Consider the following 16,017-nt stretch of genomic DNA (forward strand, 5'->3'; position numbering starts at 1 on the left):
AACCCAGGACTATGTCCTAGATCAAAGTATGGGCAATGCAACAGAGTACTGCTCCCGTTGTTAGTGAATCTTATACTACATTGTTATAGCTAGTATGCAAGCTGCAAAACTTTCTTCTGCACTAATACATGCTTGTACCTTGGCTTCTGGTCTATCATTTGCAATCTATCCTGACAGTTGTTATGCCTTTGGTGTCTGTTGTATCTTTGGTTTAATACAGAAACACCAGGCTTCCATATAGCTGTGAAGACTCTTATCTCCTATGGCCCCTCTTATAAGTGAATTACTTCTGTCATTCTCTTGCCTTCTGCAGTTTTATTCCTTTGGTGTAGGGACTATACTACTGACGTTGATGTTGCCTCAGGAAACCTATGTGCTGATACTGAGGCAAAAGTTCCCATGATCACTTTAACTTCCTTCTGGCTCCCAATTTCTCTACTGTCCTTTCCAACTCCTTTTCTAGATTTATTCCAGAATGACACATTGAAGACCAAGAATGAACTTCAGTCCAAACTGGGTGCTATATTTATACCCCAATCTGCTCTAGAAACTTCCTCATGGCCTCCCAATCACTCCTCATTCTTTCTTACCCATGACAACATCTCTTGCAAATGATGCCAAAGCAGAAAATGCTTAGCAACACTATATGTATGTATATGTGTGTGTGTGTGTGTGTGTGTGTGTGTGTATCCATGGTTTGTTCTTCCTTGCAGAAAAAAGAAATCTGATATGTCTGACACATCTACCTGGGAAATGTCCCACAGAATCATATTTTATACACAAGAACATTTGGCCCTTCTCCCGCCCCCAACAAGATTTTATTAATCTTCCCTCCAGGCAAGATACACACACACACACACACACAATGTTATGATCTCCCTCTGTAGTGGATGACCTGAAATATTCTCCTCTTGGAAAGTTAATGGCACTATGGTAACCAAAAAACTGTTCCATGAAGTCATCCCATGCTTTGGATTTAGTCAGAATGATAAAGATCAGGCTTATCATTACTTCAGGGGTCAATTACTCCAGAAAGTTTATGCTGCTCTAAGCATCCACAGAACAGTAGCAACAATGACAGAACCAACCAGGATATTAAAAAAAAAAAACAACCACCAGCCTGACTAAGGTCTGTATGAAGATCCTATTTCAGACAAGGCTGAGTTGGCCAGACTCTTTCTTCTTGATAGAAATGCATATCCAAAATATAGCTTCTGAAACTAAAGCTTCCACACATAGTGGCTGTCATGAGATACTCACTAATCCTCCCCAGTATAACTGTCATAACTGACATCCTAGGTCTAATGACCTTTGTACGAGAATATTACATTCCAACAATCAAATTTGTGACCTCTAATTCTATACATCAAGGAAGCCTCTTTTCCCCATCAGGAAGGGTCCATCTATGATCTTTCATTAGGCAATTATATACTCATTAAAAGGTTCCAATAAAGAGCTGACTCTCTGTCCATGATAGATCCCACTCATACCCCTACTCCAGTCAAAATGGCCAAAATCATCTCTTAGATCCATACTTTCCACTACAAGCTTTCTGACACACCTTTAAACCCAAACTGCAAAAGCCAAAATAATTCTATGATTATTCACCTAGTTCCCTGTGGTACTGTTGGTTCTACTTGACTGGTCCTTACTCAAATCAAATGTGTTAAATTTCTGACTATCTACCTATTTCACGTTCTAATACCCATCTATTTCTAGTGGTATAGATAAAGAATTGATTCAAATTTATAATAAGAGCTATTTCCCAGCTATTAATGATCAAAAGGAAGTTTTTAAAGGAAGAAACCAAATTATTAATAACCATATGAAAAACTGTTGCAAATCATTAAAATACCTAAGGTACCATCAGATTGGAAAAGTTAACACAAAAAAAGAAAAATGAAAAATGGGGGAGGGGCCAAGAGAAACCAAGGGCCATTAATGTACCATTGGTAGAATGGCATACTGTTTCAGCCATTGTGAAAAGTAATTGGTAACTATATCTAAAAAGTTATACATATTCTTTGATTCAGTGATAATCACTTACTTGCAAGTGCTCTACCAAAAGGAATATAAGTTTTCATTGCTTAAACCTCACAAAATGTCTTGGGGTTTACAGGCTAGATTTTTTTTTTTTTGGATCCCAAATCATTCTGGCTCTCATTGATTGGCCAACAATCGATCCCAGTCCAAGCCTCATTTGGTCCTGATTTGGTCTCCTCAGGTCTCAGAGTGAGTGTAAATAGCAATTGTTTTTATTTTGGCAAGAAACCCTGAGGGTCCTCCCCTCTCAGATTTTCTTTATTTACTATTGCTGACAAATAGAAAAGGCCATTCTTTGCTTCATTTCTTATTTAGCCTTAATCACCGAATGGGTGTTGCCTCAGGCAAAGTGAGACCTAGGAAAGACTAGCTCAAAAAGGCTCAGGTCTCTCACTGCAATATGGGCCATCTCCAGTCATCCTGATCTTGCCACTGGACCCAGATGGCTTTAGAGGAGAGAGAGAAGCTGGTGACTTTGCACAGCCCTGCCTCACTTAAATCCAATTCACTGCAAGTCATGACATCACCTCTTGATGTCATGGTCCTCTTCCAGAACAAAGGACAAAAAACAACCAATGACAACAAATAATACTAGGTATTATATCCCAGGATCAAAGAAAGAAGAAAAGAATCCATAGGTTTCAAAATTATTTTTTGCAGCAACTTTTCTTTTTTCTTTTTTCTGGGGCAATGGGGGTTAAGTGACTTGCCCAGGGTCACACAGCTAGTAAGTGTCAAGTGTCTGAAGCTGGGTTTGAACTCAGGTCCTCTCGAATCCAGGGCTGGTGCTTTATCCACTGCTCCACCTAGTTGCCCGCTGTAGCACCCTTTTTGTGTGGCTAAAGATAGGAAACTAAGGAGGTACCCATCAATTGACATATTATAATATAAAAACAAGTTATCAAATAAGAATGTAAAGAATATTATTATGCTATAAGAAGTAAAGAAAGGGACAAATTTCAGAGAAATCTGGAAAGATTTATATGAACTGATGCAGAGTGAAGTGAGCAGAACCAGGAGAACAATTGATACAATAATAAGATCGTTAAAGATGACAACTTTTTTAAGATGTAAAACTCCTATTAATGCAATGATCAACCATGATTCTAAGGAATCAAAGATGAAGCATGCTATCCAGCTCTTAACAGAGTGATAGACTCATATTGCAAAAAATGAGGCATAGTTTTGGATATTGTCAAGGCATATTTAATGTTCTCCTTTTTTCAGGGGAGGGTAGGAAAGAATAAATACTTGGGTTTTTTTTTAATTATTTTTTAAAAAACTATGAGATGTCTCCTATGTTTATAGATAATAGCATAAGCCACAAGGTGAACCACTGTAGATTAAATTATATTTTTCCTGTTTTAATAATTTCATTTTTGATGTCACCTATATTTATGTACCCTACTTAAAACACCATGAGGCTTCAATAGGCAAACCCAGAATTACCCATGGAATAATACAATTGTGGTAAAAGGTAATTCATAACTAATTTGAAATGTGGAACCACTACATTAGAACTCCTAATGTAAGGCACAAGAAAGTATAAATAGCATTTTTTAAAAAAATAGAGCAGCTATACCACAAGTTTATATTGAAGATATCTATACTGGAGGTGAGACAACTTTATATGCATCAAGGGGGCTGACTCTCAAATATAAAAGATAAAATATAAAATAAAAAAAGTACCAAAAACTTGAAAAAAATTTCAGACCTTGTTACTGAAAGGCAATCAAGAAAATGTCAATAATTACTGACCCATATGGTTACTGTCACACTACACAAAAATATTTATGGGAAAAATCTACACATCTTTAGTGAAGGTATGAAATGGGAACAAGCAGGATTTTGCAAATGATACTCCAGAACAGATCACATTTAGTCTATCAAACTGATATTCAGAGAAACAAGATTAAGTTTGACAAAAAAAACCTGATTCATTAGAGAAAAATGCTGCATTAAGGGCTCTTTGAAAAGATATACCATGCATGTTAAAATCATTCAACATTCCTCAAAAAATGTAATCGAAATCTCAGATGAACAACCTTCTAAAGCAGGGAGAGAGGTCTATTCATCAAAGATGTTTGCCACTGTCATGAAAGATAGCCAGTACAGAGTCCAAATGGGAGAGGGATTCCCTATAGATGGTAAGGTCTTCTAGCTGCTATATGACGATGACATTATATCAAGTCTATCAAGCACTGATTTTCTAAACGAACTCCAAAATCACAGAAAAGTTTGGCTTCACTAACCATACAAGAAAAAAAACCAAGTGGATAAAGGATACTTATCACTATATATCTAGATAGATAGATAGACAGACGGATGGATGGATGGCCGGCCATAGAACTATTATATATCAGTATAAAAATCTTGGACAAGGCAGATGTATAATGATCTGAGCCCAGAATTATATAGGAGGGAAAAAATGGGGGCTTACACTGGGGAAACCACACAGTATTTTTAATGATTCTAAATTTCTCCTTGAAAAAAACAACTCATTTTAAAAAATCTTAATATTCTTCCAGTGAATGACTGTAAATCAACTTTTTTTTTCTTTTTTGTGGGGCAATGGGGGTTAAGTGACTGGCCTAGGGTCACACAGCTAGTAAGTGTCAAGTGTCTGAGGCCAGATTTGAACTCAGGTACTCCTGAATCCAGGGCTGGTGCTTTATCCACTGTGCCACCTAGCTGCCCCTGTGAATCAACTTTGAAGAAAATTATGGTTCACCCAAAGGATAATGGAAAAACATGTATAAGTAGAAATATCCTACATAGGGGGCAGTTAGGTGGCACAGTGGATAAAGTACCAACCCTGGATTCAGGAGGACCTGAGTTCAAATCTGGCCTCAGACACTTGATACTTACTAGCTGTGTGACCCTGGGCAAGTCATTTAATCACTGCCCTGCCAAAAAAAAAAATTAAATATACTCTAGGGTATACTACCAATGAAGAATTGTACACATGAAACAACATAAAAATATGAGAGATATGATAAAAACCATGAGGTATACTAGTCACACAGTAAGAATGAAGGACGGGGGCAGCTAGATGGAGCAGTGGTTAAAACGCTGGCCCTGGATTCAGGAGTACCTGAGTTCAAATCCAGCCTCAGACACTTGACACTTACTAGCTGTGTGACACTGGGCAAGTCACTTCACCCCCATTGCCCTGCAAAAAAAAAAAAAAAAAAAAAAAAAAAGAATGAAGGACAAATGGATATTGCATATGCTACAGTGGTACAATAATAAAAAAATTCATCTAAATATAGTAAAATTAGGAATAAACATGAAGGGACATAGACCCTAAAACAAACCACCTATTTCACAAATTTTTTCCTAAAGTTTTTTGCATCCCTGCTATCCTATTCTAATCTCAAAAGAATGGCCAAGAGACAAAATTGTACCAGAAAGAAAAGTGGGTGCCACAAATGTTTTTTCACTCTTCACCTTCCCTGGAGTAAGGTATCAGTATAATGAATAGTATAATTATATTATAGCATATATAATATACAGTATACATAACATATACTATATATGATATAACTATACAATGTAATTATATATGTATAATAATACATAGCATATATAATTATATGATAGTAATATAATCAGTATGATAATAGCACAATTTACAAAGTCCTTTCCACCAATATCTTTTCCATATTACTGAATTCCTCATTAGTTAGACAAAAGTTCTTAAACTGTGGATTGTGACCCTATGTGGGATCATGGAACTGAATATGGGAGATGTGGGTGTTGCAAAAAATTTGGCAACAGTAAAAAAGGTTATGTATATCTATTTTATATACCTATGTACCCCAGGGGGTTGCATAAAAATTTCTCTGGAACAAAAGAGGTTGTGAGTGGAATAAGTTTAAGAAGCCCTGAGTTAGACAATCTAAAAGATCAAATAAGCCTGCATGAGGGAACTGGAAGTAGTTGGGGGAAGGCGAAGGAGGAGTTAGGAATAATATCTTAGGGCTGCAGGGAACCTCAAAATCACCTAGTTCAACACCCTCACTTCATAGTTCAGAAAAATAATGGTCAGAGAAGATAGTGCATCATCACTGTATTCTTATTAGCTAGCATTAACACGAAAAGGACCAGATATGTCTACTGATACAAAAAATATAATTTTACTTTGAAATAAAAATGTTTATCCTATCTCATTTTCTTTGCCTTATGAAAAAAAAAAGATGCACCATACCAACTGAGGCACCTTGGTCCTTCAAAGTATTCTTAAATTCCAATGTTAATATAGCATTTAAAAGTCTGTAAGGTAATTGCTACTTTTATACTCATTTAACAGATGAAACTGAGGCTCAGAGGTGAAAAGATTTGTCCAAGGTCATAAAGCTAAGACCTGTTTGAAGCAATATTTGAACTCGGATATTCCTGACTCCAAGTCCTCCACTCCATCCCATATAATACCATTTAGATGTTTAGACATGCCTATTATCAATTAGCTACTTAGTGGCAGAACCAAGACTAACACTAAAGGATTAAGGGAGATAAAGACTAAATTTATTTCAGAAGAATGGAAAGGCCTATAGTACATAAGAAAGAAGTTGTCTAAGTGGGAAGCTAGCAGACTAGTACTAAGAAATTTTCGAGAAATGCAGAAAAGGAGGGCACCGAAGATGAATTTTTCTTCAACATTTTGCCTAGTGACAGGGTCAGTCAGTTCCCCTCCTTCTACTTTCAGAGACCAAAACATTCTATTTATCTCAAAGTCCTACCCCACAGCTCCTTTTACTTTGCTCTACTATGGACAAGGTGATGAGGGCACCCTGGCAAGCAAGTTACACAAGACAGCCTCAGGCATTATATAGGGACAAGTTCTGAACTTGCTGATGCAAAACAAAACGTGTATGTGTATGTCTTATTTGGGTATGTGTAGCCTAACATGACCTCTACATTCTCCCGCATTTGAAAAAAAAATTGGGGCTATGGAGAGGTAAAATGGAGCAAATTATTTCACATAAAAGAGGCATAAAATACAGCAGGAAAAGGACAGGGAGGAGCAGGAAAAGGATAGGGAGGAGGACCAGCACTCCAGGAACCTTATTCTCATAAGAACTGGGTAAAAGAGGGAATAACACATATACCTAGTTGGGTATAAAAATCTTCTTAACTTAAAGAAAAACAGGAAAGAAAAAGAATAGGGTAAGAGAAGGACCCTTAAGAAGGGCATGCAGATTAGAGAAGCAGTGGTCAGAAGTAAATTAAACATCTGAGGAGAGATAGGGTAAAGAGAGAGAGAAGGTAGGGAAAAATAGGTCAGAAATCTACAAGTAATTATTTAAATGGGGGGGGCCAGGGCAATGAGAGTAAAGTGACCTGCCCAAGGTCACACAGCTAGTAAGTGTCAAGTGTCTGAGGCTGGATTTGAACTCCAGAGCCAGTGCTTTATACAACTAGTAATTATAACCTGAAAGTGGATGGGGGAAGCAGAGCCAAGTTGGTAGAGGAAAGGCAGTGACTTGCCTGAGCTCTCCCCAAGACCCCTCCAAATACCTTCAAATAATGCCATAAGATAATTCCTGGAGCAGCCAAATCCACAAATAGATGGGGTGAAAATTTTTCAGTCAAAGACAACTTGGAAGTTTGGCAGGAAAGGTCTGTTATACCGGGCTGAGAGTGGAGCTCAGTCTAGCACAGGCCACACCAGTATAGACCCAGCATCAGCCATAGAAAACCAGGAGCAAGCCCTGGGAGCTTCTGAATCAGCTGCAGCAGTAACTGCTTCTGGAACTCAGCTCACAGACAGTAAGGGGGGGGGGGGGGAGCAGGGGAGGAACAATTGAACAGAAGGAGATTACAGAGATGTCTTTGCTAGCAATGAGGCAGGACTCTGTTGTTTTGGCCATACTTGGATCCAGGTCACCAAATGCTACAGCATCCAAATTTATAAAGAAAACGATAAATGAATTACAGATGGAAATAGCAAAACTATAACTGTAGAGGACTTCAATCTTCCTCTCTCAGAACTAAATAAATCTAACCAAAAGTAAATAAGAAAGAAGTCAAGGAGATGAATGGAATCTTAGATAAACTAGATGAGAAAGACATCTGGAAAAAACTGAATGGCAATAAAAAAGAATATACCTTTTTCTCAGTGGTACATGTACCTATATAAAAACTGATCATTAGGGCATAAAAACCTTATAGTCAACTGCAGAAAAGCAGAAATTTTAAAAATGCATCCTTTTCAGATCATAATACAATAAAATTACATTTAATAAAGGTCCATGGAAACACAAATTAAAAATTAATTAGAAACCAAATAACCTAATTCCAAAGGTTGAGTGGGTTAAAGAACAAGTCATAAAAACAATATGATGATGAGAGTGTTACTGCACGATAGACACAGAAAATACTCAGCCAAGTACTGGAGGTGGAGAGAGTTTATCCCATGGGGTCAGACCTCCAACAATAGACCCTGATTCTTTTTTTATTTTTTTTTTGGCAGGGCAATGAGGGTTAAGTGACTTGCCCAGAGGCACACAGCCATTAAGTGTCAAGTGTCTGATGCTGGATTTGAACTCAGGTCCTCCTGAATCCAAGGCCAGTGCACTATCCACTGCACCACTAGCTGCCCCCAATAGGCCCTGATTCTTTTAGCCCAGTTGGTTATATACAAAAAGAGTGGGCTTGGTATAGTCGTCATCACAGGAAAGAAAGATACATACAAATTTATCATGCCAAGGCAAAGGCAGAGATTATCATACAAGGAGAAATAGGACTGCAGCTGGAACACGACAAGGCCAGAGCCTTTCTGCTACAGACAAGGTCAAAGCTCTCTTTCTACGTTTAATTTTCCACATCAAGAAAATATATCAAAACTTATGGGATACAACTAAAGCAATATTAAGAGGAAAATTTATATTGTTTAATGTTTACATCAGTAAACTAGAGAAAGAACAGCTCAATGAATTGGATATACAATTTTTAAAAATCTAAGTGAAAGAACAAATTAAAAATCCCCAATTAAACCTCAAAATGGAAATCTTGAAAATTAAATGTAAAATTAATAAAATTGAATGTAAGAAAACCATTGAATTAATAAAATTAGGAGTTGGTTTTACAGGAAAAAAAATGAGTCGATAGATAAACCATTGGTTAGCATTATTAAAAAATAGAAAAGAAAATTAAATCACTAGTATCAAAAAGGAAAAGAGTGAATTTGCTATCAATGAAGAAAAAAACTAAAGCAATTATTAAGAATTATTTTGCTCAATTATATGCCAATAAATTGGACAATTTAAGTGAAATGGAAAAATATTCACAAAAATACAGAAAAGGAAATCTAATATTTAAATCAACCTATTTTAGGAAAAGAAACCGAACTGAACATAAATGATCTTCCTAAGAAAAAAGCATCAGGACCAGATGGATTCACAAGTGAATTCTATTAAACATTTAAAGATCAACTAATCCCAATATTAAATAATTTGGAATAACAGAAAAAGCTTTTGATAAATACAACACTCATTCCTATTAAAAAGCAGCTGAGGGGGTGGCTAGGTGGCGCAGTGGATAAAGCACCGGCCCTGGATTCAGGAGTACCTGAGTTCAAATCCTGCCTCAGACACTTGACACTTACTGTGGGCAAGTCACTTAACCCCCACTGCCCCACCAAAAAAAAAAAGCAGTTGAAAGCATGGGCATAAATTCATTTTTCCTTAAAATAAGAAACATCTATCCCAAACCATAAGCAAGCATCATCTGTAATAGGGATATGCTAAAATTCTTCCCAATAAGATCAAAGATGTCCATTATCCAATACTGTACTAGAAATGTTAGCAATAGCAAACAAGAGAAGAAAAAAAACTGAAGGAATCAGAATAGGCAATGAGGAAATTAAAAAAAAAATCTTTTTGCATCTTTTGAATCCTAGAGATTCAACTAAGTCAGTCAAAACAATGAAAAATTTTAGTAAAGTAGTAGTATATAAAATTTACATATAATATCAGCATTTCTACATATAATCAACAAAGCCCTGAAAGAAGAGATAGTAAGAGATATTTCATTTAAAATAACTATAGACAATATAAAATACCTGGGAGTACACCTACAAGACAAACCCAGAAATTATATGAATATAATTATAAAACATTTTTATACAAATAAAGTCAGATTTAAATTATTTGGAGAAATATTGTCACAGGCAGGCCAAACTAAGATAATAAAAGTAGCAATTCTACTTAAACTAATCTACTTATTCAATGCCATTCCAATTAAACTACCAAAAGTTATTTTGGTACAAAAAATTTTGGTAGAAAAAAATAACAAAATTTATTTAGAAGAACAAAAGTTCAAGAGTATCAAAGGAATTAATTTTAAAAAGTAAAGGGAGGGGCAGCTAGGTGGCGCAGTGGATAAAGCACTGACCCTGGATTCAGGAGTACCTGAGTTCAAATCCGGCCTCAGACACTTGACACTTGACACTTACTAGCTGTGTGACCCTGGGCAAGTCACTTAACCCCCATTGCCCTGAAAAAAAAAAGTAAAGGAAGGAGGTCTAGCAGTACCAAATATTAAATTGTACTGTAAGATGGCAATTATCAAAACTATCTAGCACAGGCTAAGAAACAGAATGATATTTCAGTGGAACAGACTAGGTATACAATACAGGAGCAATAAAGGATTACAGTAATTTCATGTTTAATAAACACAAAGATTTAAGCATTTTGGGTAAGATCTCACTATTTGTTAAAAACTGTTGAGAAAACTGGAAAGTAGTCTGTCAAAAACGAGGTACAGGGGCAGCTAGGTGGCGCAGTGGATAGAGCACCGGCCCTAGAGTCGGGAGTACCTGAGTTCAAATCCCGCCTCAGACACTTAACACTAACTAGCTGTGTGATCCCGGGCAAGTCACTTAACCCCAATTGCCTCACTAAAAAAAAAAAAAAAGAGAGAAGAAAAAAAAAAAACAAAAACGAGGTACAGACCAAAATCTTACACCATTTTACCAAGATGAGGTCAAGATAGACATATGACCTAGACATAAAAGACATAAGTAAATTAGAAGAGTGTGGAACATAATACTTATAAGATTTATGGATAAGGGAAGAATTTATGAATTAAAAAAAGAATCATGGGATAGAAAATGGATAATTCTGATTATATTTTAAAAGTTTTTGTACAAATAAAGCCAATGTAGCCAAGATCAGAAGGAAAACAGACAATTGGGGAAGTTTCTATAATCAGTTTCTCAGATAAAGGCCTCATGTCTCAAATAGGTAAAGAAATGAGTCAAACTTATAAGAATGAGTCATTTCCCAAATGATAAATTTCAAAGTATATGAATAGGCAGTTTTTGAAAGAAGAAATTAAAGCTATATATGATCATATGAAAAAATTCTGAATTATTGATCTCAGACCTATAAGATTGACTAAAATGACAGAAAAGGAAAATGACAAATGTTGGAGGGAATGTGGAAAAATTCAGATGCTAATATGCTGTTGGAAGAACTGTGAACTAATCCAAACATTTTGGAGAGCAATTTGGAATTAAGCCCAAAGAGTTATAAAACTACATATATCCTTTGACCTAGCAATGTGAATATTAGGTCTATTTCTCAAAATGATAAGGGGAAAAGGAAAATAAGCTGTATGTTCTAAAATATTTATAGGAGCTGTCTTTGTGTGAGCAAAGAGATGGAAGCTGGAGAGATGCCCATCAATTGAGGAATGGCTGAATAGTTTGTGGTATATGATTGTGATAGAACACTACTGGTTCTATAAGAAATGATGAGCAGGTTGGTTTTAGAGAAATTTGAAAAGACTTGCATAAAATAATGCACAGTAAAAAAAGCAGAACCAAGAGAACATCATATACAGTAACAGCAATAATGTTCAAAGAGTAACTGTGAATGAATAAGCTATTCTGAGTAATAGGATCATTTGAATTATCTATGATGTAAGAAGGAAAATGCTATTCAGCTTCAAATGGAAGTATGTGCTGTATGGTTCTGTATCAAATGTTGGCCTTCTGTAATGTGGAGTTAAGAGAAAGGGAGGGAGACAACTCAGAACTCAAAATATAACAAATTAATTTTAAAAAATTCAATCCAAAGAACCTGAAACTTTTTCAGTAGGATCTACTACAATACATACATCTATTCAGCACCAGAAGAAAGTGAACTCAATACTAATTCTGATTCAATTTGGTTGTATATTTATGTACATCCTTGGATTTAGACCAATCTCACAAATGTGTAATCTCACACATTTCAACTCATTTTTCTCACCTTGGAAGGATGGGCAGTAATGGATGGCAAAGATAAGAGTAATAAGCCCAAATTGGAGGGGCCAGGAAAAAAACTGTGAATGAAAGGTAAGAATGTAGGCCATCAGGGGCAGCTAGATAGCACAGTGGTAAAGCACCGGCCCTGGATTCAGGAGTACCTGAGTTCAAATCTGGCCTCAGACACTTGACACTTACTAGCTGTGTGACCCTGGGCAAGTCACTTAACCCTCATTGCCCTACAAAAAACAAAGAATGTAGGCCATCAGACCTATAGAGTTGTTCAGAAACTGATGATCAGAATTTAGGGAAACAGTTTGAAGTCATAGGACAAGTAGTCAAAGTATATAGTCAGAGAAATCAAACAAGTGAATAGGAGGTACCATTAACAAGTTAAGACCTTGAAACCTACTGGGGAGGAGTCAATCCAAAGGCCTACATGTAAGCTACATTAAAGGAATGGCTTAGTAGGCTCACTAGGTTGGAGTAGGGAATGTGGAGTTCTGAAACTTTCTGGGGGGGAGTCTAGGGATTAGAATAAAAGTCTAACTGATTAGAATAAAAGAATGTTCTTTGAATTGGCTACTTAAATACATGAAAAAGAAATATTTTTATTTGAAATCAACGATTACTCTTTCATTCCATTGCTTCGGTATTGTATTTCAAAGTTTTCTTGATGTAAGCTTTCTTCTTGGGTTTTCTTCAACACCCATTACCCAGTTTTATTTTTTAGGATTTTTTTTTTAAGATCATCTTCACCAAACATAAGTTCGTAGATGTAGAGCTGGAAGGGACCTCAAGCCATCTAGTTTGAGCATCTCATTTTACAAAATGAGAAAGCAGAGGCACAGGGAAATTGATCTGCCTAAGACCGACCACCAAAACTGTAACCAGCAAAGATAGAATATGAATCTAAGTTCCATGACTTCAAAAGCAGTGCTCTTTCTACACCACGTTATCACTGACTAGGATAACAGAAAAAGGATGATGAAAATATTTCTAAGCTCCAGCTACCTAGAGTAATAATGTCTTGTTAACTCTATAAATATTTAACTAGTAATGGAAAAATTCTCTATTTAAAATAATGCAATAGGACTGTGTCTACAAACCAACAAAATTTTTTAAAACCACACATTATAGTACATATTTAAGTCATGTAGAATAATGACATTGTGGCATGGCAACAGAGATAAATGCAGAATTTTTCTTTTGTAAGAAAAATCACAGTTGCAGAAAATAGCTGATTCCAGGAAAAAGGGAGATGATAAAATAAATCTATACATATTCCTTGACATCATTCCCCATTCTTTGAATTTCATGAACAAAGTGGAAAAGACATAAGAAAAGCAGTCATGGAAATATTTATTAAAAATTAAAAAGTCCAACAATATTTATTAAAAACAAAACTGTAATTTATCTAGATTTTTTAATACATTCCTTGAGGATGGGGACTTCTATTTTTTTTTTTTGTATATAACCCAGTCCCTAGTCATTTTCTTTATACTCTGGAAGAAGTGAAATAGTTCATTCTTGCTATAGGTTGGTTACCTCAACTTTTATTGCATGTAATATGCAGATGTGTATTTCTTTATTACGTTTTCATCTGTAGTACTTTTATCAAAACAAACAAAATCTTTGATAATACAAATTTGGGGAAGTACTGATTTCAAAATATTTGCTCAGTCTGGTACTCAGGCAGTATAAGAGTGATTCACACAGCACAGGGTTTCCTAACTGGGGCCCTGGAGTTTTCTCTTCCAGGAACTGTCAGTTAAACTGAAGAAACTGGGGTGTTTTGTCTGTAGAAAAGCAGATGTGGGAACGGGGGAGAAGGAACCTAAACACCACCCCCTTGGAAGGGCTGTCCCCTGGGGAAGATTGGCTCTCTTGGGTTCCTGCACTCAGAATGATGGTTGGAAGTCGCAAAGAGGTCAGTAACTTTAGGCTTGAAATAAACAATTAATCCTAACCTCCAGACTTCCCTCAGTGGAGGTCTACGAGTAAAGGCTGGAGAGTTACTCGTTGGGGGATGTTGCAGGGAATTCTTTTTCAGCTACTACGAGTTGGATCTGACGGCCAACTCGGAAATGGGGCGATTCTATGCCTGGCCCCTGACTTCTTCAGAGAGCAAGCTCCTAAAATCTCGGGAGGGCGGTTTAGAAAACATTCTCGAGAAAAAGACACAGGGTCCATTTTACCTACGAAAAGAGACGTTCTTGAGAAGTTCAACATCGACTTAGCTCTTCAGCAAAGGCAGGCTTTCCCCCGTCTCCTTCCTTCCTTCCGCAGCCCAGGGGAGCCCCGATTTCAGAAGGGCCCAAGGTGGGGTACAGATTAAAAAACGATTCAAAGAGCTTGCGACCCATCCCCGCCCTTCCCGGTCTGGGGGAAGTTCAACCTCGCACACCTGTTTCTCCTCCAGGGTCTGAGCCGAAATCCAGGGATAGGGGGCGGTATTGGGGAGAACACAGAGGAGGGTGCCTCCTACGTAGGACGGCTACTCCAAGTCTGGGTGCGAAGGCATGCCCGGGGAGCCCGGCGATCCCCCGTCTGCGGCTCCCTGGTGCGAGGGTCGGGGGCGCACCCGACCAGACCCGCAGGGAATTGGCGGACCGGCCCCCTTTTTCCTTTCCGAAGCCTTATTGCCGCCAGTCCCGGCTGAGATTGCCCCGACTCCTCCGGCTCCCTTGGCCAACCAAAAAGCTCGGAGGAGCCAAGGAACGGGACGGGGCAGCGCGCGCCGGGACGCCGGCCCGTCCGCCCGCCCACCGCCACTCCCGCCCGCTCAGCACTCGCTGTCCTCCACGGCCACCCGGCGCGATGATCCCTGCCTGCCTCCGCGGAGCCCCAACGTACCGCGCCGAAGTGTGGCGTCTGACCGCCGCCCCGAACCCCGAGCTCGCGCCCTCCTTCTCTTCTAGAAGCCTAATTCTTTGTCCCGCAGCGCCGCACACAGCGCTCATGGCCCAGAGGAGCTACACTGGAGCAAGAAGCCTCTGCACCTAGTCCTCCCCGGCACGCGGCCCGCCCACTGCCGAGGCGACGCCTGGGAGGCGCCCAGCCAATCGCAGGGAGGCTTCGTCCGACGGTTTATTGGCGGCCAGCCAATGGGCAATGACGTGAAGGTGTAAGTGTGTGTGTGTGTGTGTGTGTGTGTGTGTACGTACACGTGTGAGTCTTATACAATAAATATGTGCGGGGTGTATGTGCGCACGTACAGGCGTGCAGCTCCAATTAGGACAGTCGAACTGGGTGTGGGAGTGGGTGTGAGTGTGTGTGAGGGGGAGGGAGGGTCCAGGTTCCCCACTTGGACAATAAACTTATGTGCGGGTGTATGTGCGCATGTGAAGGTGTGCAGCTCCAACTGGGAGGGTAGAACAGTGAGTGTGTGTGTGTATGTGTGTGTGTGTGTGTGTGTGTGTGTGTGTGTGTGAGTGGGATGGGAAGTACACCCACCGACCCCTGTAATCGAAACTTGAGGAGAAAGGAGGCCAAAGCACTGATTTTATTTCTTTCGAAAGAAAGGTGTACCACACTTACTAGGACAACCAGGAGGTGTGACACACCGAGATTAGAAAACCAGTTTTTATACTCTTTACAGACATCTATTTTAAGCAAAATGCGGTAATTGGGTTCAGCAATAAATCATTCTCCTGGAATGTTCAGCGATAAGTCTCTCTCCTGGGTCAGAGTGCCCCAGCCATAGATTATTTTGCAAA

The 16,017-nt window shown here is 38.4% G+C and overlaps 1 protein-coding gene across 1 annotated transcript in view; it reads right to left on the reverse strand.

Moving 5' to 3' along the window:
* The window catches only part of ATF7IP2 (activating transcription factor 7 interacting protein 2), a 108,106-nt gene extending 92,792 nt beyond the window's left edge, over nt 1–15,314 (reverse strand). Inside the window, exon 1 of the mRNA XM_043979560.1 lies at nt 15,155–15,314. The gene's annotated coding sequence lies outside the window, so the exon portion shown is untranslated. The remainder of the gene's footprint in view (nt 1–15,154) is intronic.
* Nucleotides 15,315–16,017: the final 703 nt, after the last annotated feature.

The sequence above is a fragment of the Dromiciops gliroides genome, chromosome 1 (assembly GCF_019393635.1).
Source record: "Dromiciops gliroides isolate mDroGli1 chromosome 1, mDroGli1.pri, whole genome shotgun sequence".
Lineage (NCBI taxonomy): Eukaryota > Metazoa > Chordata > Mammalia > Microbiotheria > Microbiotheriidae > Dromiciops > Dromiciops gliroides.